Consider the following 12,388-nt stretch of genomic DNA (forward strand, 5'->3'; position numbering starts at 1 on the left):
TCAGAATAATTTTTCACTTTGTCTAATAATTTGCTACAAATTTTCTATTATATTAAGAATTTGCGGTAACAATATTACAGTGCTTCAGTACTGGGCTTCAACTACGATCCTTTGAACTAAGGGCTAGTTTCAAATATGTACAATAAAAAAAATTAGTTTACAATATTTGTAGCCATATATTATTTACATAAAAAATAGCCAAAAGACATAAGAGATATACATTGACTATATAATATAGGCTATAACTTATCCATACATGAGCTATACACAGACTATACAATATGATACAATTAAAAAGCTGAATATAACTTAGATATACATGAAGTATACATTGATTATTCAATCTTGATCAATTCAAAATCACCTTTGCGGTATGTCAAAATTTATTTTTTTAGAAAAAAAAAAAGAGGAAGAAGAAGATGAAGAGACGATGAAGAAGAAGGATGAACATGTCTAATCTTGAAAGATAAAAGTGACGAATGATTACTTATTGTAATATAAGTGACTTACTTTCCGTTTGAATTGGCTTAAAAATTGGTCAAACTTACTTTTAAGTCAGTTTTTGACTTGTGTTTGGCAAATATAAAAAAAATAACTTAAAATAAGTAAAGAAATGACTTAAAATAAGTTAGAAAGCGTTTGGCAAGGTAAAAAATGACTAATAATAAGTTAAAAATGACTTAAAATAAGTCAGAAACAAAAAAGTAGGTCTCCTCCTACTTTTTATTTTTTGACTTAAAAGTCATTTCAGTTTGACTTTTTATTTTTGATTTAAAAGTTACTTTTTTAAGCCAATCCAAACGGGCTCTTATTCATTTTAGGGAAAATTACGTGGTTAAGCAAACTTGTACTACTTAATTACTCATTATAGCTATAGTTTGCTATAATTACCACTCGCGACTAACATTAATCATTAATTACATAGGTTGACTTCGAGTTTGTATAATTAGCCACGTTAGTATATGTATAATTCACAACTAACAATTCTTTGTTTGATTTGTATTTATATACGATGGTTTGTATTTGTATATGACGATGATTTCCTTTGATTTTTCAGTTTTGTCATCATATACATTCAATCTTTTTGTGTATAACTTTTTAAAGTTTGTATAAACATATAGTTTTCGTATTTTGTATAATATAATTTATATAATGTAATTTGTATAATATATTTTATATAATTGTTTAAATTTCATATGTTTATGTTTGTATCAATTCGTTATTTCGAGTTTTATCATTTTTGTATAATTTCAGACTTTATATTACTCAATTATACAAAAACACGTGAATTATACAAACATACCTGCGAATTATATAAATTATTGTCCTCTCTCGCTCGCCTCTCTCTTCCCTCTCCCAATCTCGCTCGCCAGAATATACAAATACATATGTATAATATACAATTATCTAACCGATATGCATATACAATTCACCTATCTCCCACTCTCTACCCTTTCTCGCTCGCCTCTCTCCTCCCTCTCCCAGTCTCGCTCGCCACTCTCCTCCCTATAACATGTAGCTACGTAATTAACAAACTATAACTATGAAGCGTAATTAGGCTATTTTTTAGTGGCTACATGCGAAAATTCCTCTTTATGACCATCCTCTTCTTCACCAATCACCCTCACCTTCCCAAATGATAGATCCTGAAAAACACAACATTTTGAAAAGAAAAGTGACACAACAGTTCAAGTCTTTTGTCACTTGTGAGACTAACATGAGATTGAACTTGAATGCTAGATTGCTAGTACACAGAGAGCGTTTCTAAGAATATCACATCCTCTTATGTGGCAGTCTCCAATATGTGAAACCTTAGTAGAATCACATGTGGGCAACTGAACTTGATGATGTAAACATACAGGATTACGTGAGCAAAATGCCAACATTGAGTGATCCTGGCGCATCTGATGGGTACAAACACATTGGATGAAGGTGATCAATAGTAGTAATGTCTATGGAATTTCCTAATTTCCCAACAATAACTCCAGGAGTGTCCATGAAATCAAAGAAAACAAAGTAAAACAAGGAAAAAACAACTGCAAATTCACAAAATGAAGCTAAGAAACAATGAAATTATTCACTGCTTGTGCAATAATTCTTCAAATGCAAGCTCTAATGGCTCTGATACTATGTTAAATTAGGTCTTGGTGCTAACTTACACCCCAAAAGTTAGCTCAAAGGGAGGAGGATTGTCCAAACCTTATAAGGAGTTCACCCATCTCATTAACCACCAATATGGACTTTTGTAATTCTTTAACACCCCAACTCACTCCTAGTGCTTAGCATTTGGTGCGTGAGCGATTTTGATTTTGCCCCCTCCCCCCAACATTGGGTGATATGGAACCTAACTCTGATATCATGTTAAGTTTTTGAAGTCTAGAATGAAACTTGGTGAAATTGAACTAACTATGAAGAAAAGAAGGATCCAGAAGATCATAGAGAGAATTAGTTTCATTGAATTGAATTCCAATGTGTAATGCATTGGCACATAAATACAATGTGTTTGCTCAGATCTAACCGGCTTAGTTAGTTATAACTAACTATAACTAATTCACTGACACCTTAACTAACTATAACAAACTTTGCTTGCACTATTCACAACACAATTATAATATAACACAATTATAGCTAATGTTATCAAGGTACTTGTCAACATTTATTTAACTCCTTTACATAGATCAATCATAGCTTTAGAGAAACCAATTAACTGCTGATAGATTAGCAAACATAGGTCACTGGTATTGTAGGAACCCATGTGTTTATTAACTCTTCTGCTGAGATTCCAAAGCACATCAAAAGGCGTATTAATATGGATAGATGAGATTTACCATCTTTTACCATCAAACATGCCTAAAGTTTGTGAATCTCTTTGAATTTTGTATAGATTGATTGGGTAGACATAAACTAGTCTCAGCAATTAGAGTATCATAGATTTTGTTTAAATATGAAAAAATTAATGATATGAAATATTTTTTTCGAATGAGGTTCAGTGTGAATTCTAGTTTGTCAAATTATAATGTGGTGTTTTAGTAAGATGTGCCAACTTTTTGATCCATATGATTTACCAAATCATAAGTATCTACTTGCAACTTGCAAAACTATTGGCTCCGTTATTTTGTTCCCTAATAAATAATTTAGACCAATCGCTAACCGAGGGGTATAAAGGTAATTAAGCTGACTATTGAGGTATAATAAATATCCTGAGAGGTCAAAATAGGAAATTTACAAAAAGTATAGAACGAGTGGTTCGCGAAGGTTCAGGTGACACGTGCTGAATCCCGCGGCATCCCAACAACCACGACTCAATTAAATAATTGCCACGTCACCATATTGAGAGATTTTTAAATAAATAGACTCCCTCTGTCCAGTTTATATGGTTTACATTAAAAATGTCTATCACTTATTTTATTTTTGATCTGATTTTTTTTTAAAAAAGTTCATAAATGTTCTGTCGAGTCAAACTAAGTCATATAATATAGATGGAGGAAGTGAAACAAAATCATATAAAATGGGACGGAGAGTATAAGGTAAGGAGTGAGTAGATAAACTAGAAATATCTAGAGAGGGCTATAAATACTCAAGTAGCTCTGTTACAAACAGATTTCTGATTCTCATCATTCTCTACAAAGCTTTTATCAGAGAAAAAAAAAACAACTTCCTGAAGAACTCACCAATTTGATCAATTCATTTATAAAAAAACACAGAAGAAAAAAGGTATGTAGCCTAATCTCATTCATTCAATTCATCTATATGTGATTAGTTTGGTTAGATCAGTCTTTCTTTTCTTGCTTGTTTTTTCTCTTTTCTTGATTTTTTATTCCACACTTGTTAGTTTGAGAAAATTTAGAGTCTTGTGTTTCCGTTTACATTGCTCTTAATGATGAGTATTTTTTAGGATTGTATATTTGTGGCATGCATAGTTTTGTATGTAATGAATGTTTTGCCTTCTTACAGAAATGGATGAAGCTGCTAATATGGCTTCTCTGCCGTTGGATTATAATAGTCGAAAGAGGAAATCAAGGAGTAGAAGGGACAGAACAAAGAATGGAAGAGAGACTAGCTAAATGGAAAGAGTATAATAAGAAACTAGATAGTGTTGATGATGAAGGGAAGCCAGTGCGTAAAGTTCCTACTAAAGGGTGTATGAGAGGTAAATGGGGACCCGAAAATTCGCGGTGTAAATACAGAGGTGTTAGACAGAGGATATGGGGTAAATAGGTTGCTGAGATTAGGGAACCTAAAAGAGGTAGTAGGCTATGGATGGGTACATTTGGTATATCAATTGAAGCTGCTCTAGCATATGATGAAGCTGCAAGAGCTTGTGCAAGGCTGAATTTGACGAATTACCCTTCTAGGGATGATTCTGATTCTGCTTCTGCTTCTGCTTCCTGGGCTACTACATTTGCATCTGATTGTACGGTTGCTTCCGGTGGTTTCGGCGAGGTATGTCAAGGTGAAGGTGTAACAACTGCAGCTGGCACACCATTGAGTTCAGTGAAAGACGAAGGAAAGGACGAGACCGCGGGGTTGCCTGGTGAGATGGAAATTGTTGAAGCTAAAGAGGAACCTACAAGTATTGATCAACATACGCTCAAGTCTGGATGGGATTGTCTAGATAACTTAAATTTGGATGAGATGTTTGATGTAGATGAGCTATTGGCTATGTTAGATTCTACTCCAGTTTCCACCAATGACTTCGGTTCAGATGGAAAGCAATATGCCTACGACAACAATTAGGTATCAAATTCGCCATGTCAGCCGCTGGGAGATCCACATGAAATGGGGCAGGAGGCACCTATGACATTTGACTATGGATTTGATTTTCTGAAACCAGGCCGACAAGAAGATCTTAATTTCAATTCGGATGACCTTACATTCATGGACTTGGATTCTGAACTTATGGTTTGAAAGTTTACGCAACAAGATACATGGTACCGTCGTTGACTGAGATATAGGATGTGAGGAAGAGAAAACTAGAGATGTTGAGTTTGGACAATGTTTTGGTATATGTTGGGCAGCATTGGTTGCCCTTTTTCCCAGGCCAGCTGATTCTCGGTAAGTTTTTGCATCCAAGAATTACGCATTTGGTGTTCTGGAGGACTAATCTTGTACAGATCTAACCTGCCTAGTGAGTCAACAATTAGTTCGTTTTGGTGTTGTGATACCACAAATAAATAAAGATGTTTTTGGGAGCTATTTATTTGTTGTAAAGTTTGGTTGACACTTGAGGTACTGGTTTTTGTGCTTTGATTGGAACAATGTAGAATGCATTGCCAGCATTTACACTTCATTCATAACTTGACCAATAACTTCTGTAGTGTGTATTTGTGAAGTATTCACAGGGGATTTGCCAATGAATATTGTGTTGTTTTGTGAAGTGTTTCGAGTGGATCAGAGAAGTATTTGCAGCAAGGAGAAGAGCAAATATATGGGGATGAAAACAGTGGTGCTATACAGCGTTTTATGTTAGCCCTCATCCATAACTTGGTAGATTTTACTGCTTGTGTAGTTCTATTTTGCACTTCGGCTTTTGTATCTTTATAATAAGTTTCAGTCAGGATGTAATATACGTTTTGAGACGTTTTAAAACGTTCTAGTCCATGTTCTTTTTTACATTGTAATTCAATAAATTGTTTGGATTGTAATCTTAGATGTGAAATGTAGTTGTTCTATCAAACTAACTCTTCAAAAAGAAGCAGAAGAAACCCAAGGTTTGTCAGCTCTAGTTTAGCATTTCTCTTCTACTTTCAGTCTTTCACTATTGAGCCATCAATATGGGTTAGGCCAGTTAGGCTCGTCTATTCTAACCAGTGATTTGATAGGGTTTGGTTAAGATTTTTGGACTCCATTTAAGAAAAAAACTTTTTAGTCCGACCTGAATAAGTCTGCTGATTTGTGGAGTTGAAAAATATGGATAGGGTCGGCCCGTGGGCTAAATAAAAATCAAATAAAATAGAATATTAAAATATTAAGAGTCCAAACTCAAAATCTATTTAAAGTTTTAAATACAAATTATGTTTATAAAATATGTACTACGTAAAATAATCTTTTCCTAAAATTTCTAGGAAATCACTACGTAGGCCGTAGCATATGGAATATTGTCATATTTTTTGTATTTTAGTACGATCATTAGAAAATAATTAGGTTATATTTAGCTATTTTTATTTTTACTTGAAATCAAACTTAATAAATATTATAAATATAATTTTATTTGTGGATTTCACTAACAGTCTAACACCATGCATTAAAATTGTCTTGTCGATATTTAATATTTTTAAATTATAATTTGATTTACAAAATTATAAGAAATATATTTTTTAAAAAGGTGGGCCAGCATAACCTGTAGCCCACGTACTTGTGAATTGGCTAATCATTTTGACAAAAAAAAAGGGTCAATATAGTTTGACCCGTCAAATTTCAAAGCCCGTATGGATTAACCTGGATGGGATTGACTAACTAATACTGACCGCTCTAATTCGAATATATACAAATTAAATTAATATTTTACTTTATATCTCATCAAATACCATTGTAAAAATAACAAGGAAGCAACAAGATTAGAATATAAATTTTATCTTATTGGGAAATAATTCTCATGAAACATTACTTGACGAGTAGAACTCCCGAAACTGATCTTAGCGTGAACAAATTGTTTTTGAATGTCATGGGTTGATGGTGTGTTGTGAAATGGGGGTTTGAAACTCTAATTCCAATGTTCTGTCTCCGCGCAAGCCGCCAGAGCGGGATTAGTGCCGCCAAAGTGGGGCCGCTGTAGTGATGAGGTCATTTGTGGCAGGACAGTCGCGACTTAAGTCGGAAATAAACCCCAAAAACATTTTATTCTGCAATTTTTGACCTTAAGAGCTAAGGAACGACCCAATGGTATTTCTTGAAGGTTTTCCACTTCTTCTAGGAGCAAATGTAAGGTTTTTACTCTCCGGATCCATTTTTTGATTCGTAGAACTTAGTTTCTTGGGTAATTATCGATGATAGAGGGTTTTGATTTGGAAATTATGGTGGAAAAAGCCCTAATCTGGGTATGGGGATCAAGGGTTTGACCTAGGGTTGATATTATTGATTATGATCCGGGTATTTAGGTCTTGTTTATTGATCCTCGCGTTATGTTGATTGTTTGTAGACCAAGAACAAGCGAAAAGAATCCGAAAAGGGAATAATCAAGTTTCTTAAGGGATTCAAGCTTTGTTTGAGGTAGTTGATAGTTGTGATTTCATGTTTTGCGTGATGTATGTTAGTAATTGCTTCATTGTTATGCATATATGTATATGAATGAATCTTATTGATCACACACAATGTAATTGAGTATGAACGAATGATTGTATGCCATGAATCAACACTTGATTGTATAATTATGAGAATGTACATTGTGATTGTGATTGTGGCTTGTTGAATGGATCGGGTGTCACGTTCCGACACACTAACTGGAATCGGATGTCACGTATCGACATATATATTGGATCGGGTACCACGTTCCGATACACTAAGTTGGATCGGATACCACGTACCGGTACACTAACAGTTTGGGTATGGGTTCAATGAGAGGACCATTGAATGGGGTTCCATGAGAGGACCATTGACTTGTCATATATAGTTGTTATTGAGAATGTGGAATTGAGCATTGCTTCGGAAATGATAACTGATATATATATATATATATATATATATATATATATTCTGTATATGCATGTTTTACTTTGTTGTGACTACTTATATATATTTCACTTACTGGAATAGTCGTGTGATCCTACCAGTACACTGTGGTTGTTTACTGATACTACACTTGCTTGTTCTTTATTGAGTACAAGAAATCTTCAAGCGGCTATTGATAGACCTTAGTTAGGTGACTATTGAGTGTGACCGAATTCAAGGGTGAGCCAGTTCTTTCAGGCTGCCATGGATCTCTCTTGTTTAAGTCCACTCTTTTCGGACCTAGACTATTTGTTAAAGGTGTTTGTTTAGTTTCGGGGTTGTACCCCTTGTTCTTAGACTTGTCGTTAGTAGAGTTTTGGTACAATGACTTTCAGGTTCTAGGGGTTAAGACTTCCGCATTAGTTTGGTTAGTTATTTGTTTAACCCTTTGGAGTTTATGGGAACTCCGTATTTCTTTTTGTCATTTAAACCTGCTTTCGTATCTTTAAATGCCTAGTTTTCATTAAGTTGCCTAGTAGGGTTGTAGTAATGGTTCTCCCAATTGAGGGTTGGTGTGGGTGTCAATCATGACGGTCTGGGCCGTGACAAAGTTGGTATCATAGCCCTAGGTTCATTGATCTCATTGTATCGAAACGAGGCTAGTAGAGTCTTGCGAAACGGTACGAAGACGTACTTTTCTTCGAAAGGCTATAAGACTTTAGAAAAAACTCATTTCTTTCTACTTTTTTGTGCTATGACTTGAATCCAATTGGTATCTTTCTTTCTTCACTCTATGGTCTGAACTAGAGCAACAAAAGTGGTAACATCATCACTAGCAAGAGAGGATGTGTATAGATTACCGACAGTTGAATAGGGTCACCATTCGGAACAAGTATCCTCTGCCTCGGATAGATTATCTTTTGACCAGTTGCAGGGTGCATCAGTTTTCTCTAAGAATGATCTAAGGTCTGGCTATCATCAGATAAAGATTAGGCCTGAGGATATACCAAAAATGGCATTTAGGACCCGCTATGGGCACTATGAGTTTCTAGTTATGTCGTTTGGGTTGACAAATGCGCATGCAACTTTTGTAAGTTCGATGAATGGTGTGTTCAAACCATTTCATGATTCGTTTGTTATAGTATTTATTGATGACATTTTGATTTATTTAAAAAGTGAGGAAGAGCATGCCGACCATCTTCGTATTATTCGGGGTGTTTTTGGGAAACAAAAGTGGTATGCGAAATTTTCTAATTGTAAATTTTGGTTGAATTCGGTTGCCTTTTCGAGGCATGTAGTTTCAAAGAAAGGGATAATGGTAGATCACCAAAAGATTAAAGCACTCAGGAATTGGGTCCAACATAGTTCTGTGACTGAAATTAAGAGTTTTGTGGGGCTCGCTACCTACTATCGTCGCTTGTGAAGAGATTAAGGTCAGATTTGCAGATTCATGTTTATAGATGACAACATTCAAGAAGTTTTGGTAAGGGACAGCTAGATAATGAACATCATTACTTTGGAAAATATAGTTAGTATTGTTGTCATAACATGTATGGGTTGTTTAGCGAATGATGAAATTAAGTTATGTCAATTGAGGTTAGAAGCTATATTACTATTTCATGGATTGATTGTATATCAAGGAGGGTCAGGATACGACTGCTCTAATAGCAACAATGCTTACTTGGTTAAGTTATTAAGTGTGTTACAATTGTGGAGAACCTGGGCATATGAGGAGGAAATTGACAAGGCTATGAAGGCCGGATAAATGGTAATGCAGGTAGAGGAGTAGTGCAGCCAGGCAAAGAGGTGACCCGTCAAGATGACAGGGCTCAGTTTTATGCCTTTTAGGGCAAGACCGAGGCTGAAGGTCTGATGCAGCGATCACAAGTACTATTATTATTTGTGACCGGATGACTAATATGTTGTTTGATCCGGGTTCTACTTATTCTTATGTGTCCGTGCGATTTGCCTCAGAATTTGATATGATTTGTGATATAATTTATGCCCCCATCCATGTTTCTACCCCATTGAAGAGTCAGTCATAGTCACCCATGTATATCGTGTTGTCTTGTTATGTTTATGGATTTACAAATTTGGGTTGATTTGGTTATGCTGAATATGACTGACTTGATATAATCTTAGGCATGACTTGGTTGTCCCCCTATTATGTTGTGCTTAATGGTAATGCTAAATCGGTAACTCTAGGGATCCCGGATAGGGAAATGTTAGAGTGGGAAGGGGGTACAAGCTTAAGTCAGCTAATGTCATTTCTTTCGTGCGGGTTAGGAAACTAGTGGGGCAGGATTTTTAGGCATAATTGGCTCATATTTGGGATGTTGAGGTCGAATCTCCCTCTATTGAGTCTATCCCTGTGGTGTCAGAATTTAGAGAAGTATTTTCTACCGATTTTCCTGATATGCCTCTGGATAGAGATATAGATTTCTGCATTGACTTGGAACCTGATACTCGTCCCATTTCCATCCCTCTGTATTGTATGGCTCCGATAGAATTAAGAGCGCTTAAGGCTCAAATCTAAGAGCTTCTTGATAAAAGTTTAATCCGTCCTAGTGCTTCCCCGTGGGGTGCTCCTTTATTGTTTGTTAAAAAGAAGGAGGGTAGTATGAGGACCGATGATTTTATCTTAAGCCATAAGGGAGTGAATTAATACCAGAATTACAAGCTTATGGATACAGAAAGTCCCGATGAGTATACCTGAGTTGGAGGTGTCATGTCGATGAAAAGGTTGACTTTGTAAGTGATAGCTAGGGCTAACTGAGCATAATGGTAATAAGAGTTCGTGGTGGATTGTAAGGGAATGCAACGATATAATAAGATTGTTGGTTAAACGAATTTTGTATAGTAATTACGACTTGCGAGTATCTAAGGTCGTAGTTTTCTAATATTTGGTGAGTAGCGTGGTTGTATGGGAAGTTTTAAGAGATGGTGGGACACCACTCGAATAGAATTTAAAAGAGCTAGAGTCATAATGAAGGAAAAATAGTGGGATGTAGTACAACCTTGAGAGAGAGACGAGAGCAAAAATATTTTATTTGATTGCAAAGGCTAAAGAGATATCTTCAGAGGGGTAGATAATTGGGTTGAGAGACGCGTGATTTCCTTCGTTTTGTTGTGGCTATTATGATAGTGCCACGGGTCCATCAGATTGGTTAAAAATTATTGAAAAAGACATGAGAAAGGAGCGTACAAACATTAGCTCGAATGTGATGATAAGTGCTTGTTTTGTTTTGAGATTAGTAATGAGTGCGATTAAATTGTTAGCGAAAGGTATTGTAAGATCGATGGAGATGCGATCAATGGTAGGCGAAGATGCATTAATTCATAAAAATCTTCAAGGTACAAGCTAATCTTGATAGATAAGGGGATTGTGTTATACTGTTGAATTTACAATTCAGATTTTTTATTGTAAGTCTATATTCGTGGTGATATATTTTGTCAAGGTATGAATTGAAAAGTGAGAAACGAGAAATTATATCTGGTATTGAGCATTTGAAAGGACTTACACCTGGGTTGAGTCGTAAAGTTTATTACTGTTTATTGCTAAGTACCTAAGAAAAATTTTCATTTAAAAGTGTTGGTTTATAGTAAGGTAAATGGTCGGAGTGTTCATGATGGTTGTTAGTATTGTGAGTGTAGACTTCAGCAGAATGATGTGAAGAGTATGTGGAGTCAACTTAATGGAAATAACTGGTATTGACTCTTCAGAGGAAAACCTTTAGTGTTATTCAATATTTATTCCTTAAATTCTTATGTGACCATCTATTCATTTTGTACATGGTTGTGAGTATGATTCACTAGTTATGCTCATGTGATTTCAATTTTGTGGGTGGATCCTTAGTGGTGGATCAGGTGTACTGATCCTGCGATGTTCTCTTGGTTAAGTGGGATGATTGGGAAGATTTGGTTATTTTAGAGGACATATTTGGTGTCGTCTTAGAGTTGTTAAAGTATTACAATGGTTTTACATGTAGAACATTACTTATGAGAGTTTATAGAAGAGCCACCATGCGTAATTATGGTTGTCCGGCAATCTTAATATTAATCTTGTCGTCGAGGTCATGTAACGATTATTTGTGGTTGAATGTGGGGATCATTGGGTCCAGTTATATCGTTCTTAAGGATAATCTATAGTCATAATTGCTAAATCTAGCATTCGATAGTGTGGTTACAGGGCTTGTATGCTTGGACATATCCCTCGATGAATATCTGATGTCTAATGATCAAATTTTTATAACTTAAGCTCACGGGAATTATGTTGTGAGATGGAGATGATGATAAGAACTATGATTGTTTGGGTATTATGAGTGTGTGTTGGTTGGTTCAGGTTCACCTCTAATTGTAGCGAGTATTGAGTTAGGATTTTATCATGGTTATGTGAGAAAGGATTCGTCCTGATGTTTGTGTCAAAGTCCTTGACAACATATTGCAGATATGTGTACGATCAACTTTGGTGGTTATTGGGAATAGCTTTGTTGTTAGTTAAATGCACATACAACAATAATTGTCACTCGAGTATTGTGCTGCTTCATTGAGGCATTGTATGGGAGGATGTGTAGGTATTCAATTGGTTGGTTTGGGGACGAAGATTATATCATAAAGTGAGACTCAGTTTGTTAAACAAGACATTTTGTATAAGGAAGAACCGGTTGAAATTCTTGATCGCGATGTCCGGAAGCTAAGGACATGCGAGACAAGTATCCCCAGTTGTTCAGCGATTCATGTA

General features: G+C 35.5%; 1 pseudogene; it reads left to right on the plus strand.

Moving 5' to 3' along the window:
• The first annotated feature begins 3,935 nt into the window (after window positions 1-3,935).
• Window positions 3,936-4,908, plus strand: LOC125819359 (dehydration-responsive element-binding protein 2C-like; annotated as a pseudogene).
• Window positions 4,909-12,388: the final 7,480 nt, after the last annotated feature.

The sequence above is a fragment of the Solanum verrucosum genome, unplaced genomic scaffold (assembly GCF_900185275.1).
Source record: "Solanum verrucosum unplaced genomic scaffold, falcon-dt-bn FXZP01000207.1, whole genome shotgun sequence".
Classification (NCBI taxonomy): domain Eukaryota; kingdom Viridiplantae; phylum Streptophyta; class Magnoliopsida; order Solanales; family Solanaceae; genus Solanum; species Solanum verrucosum.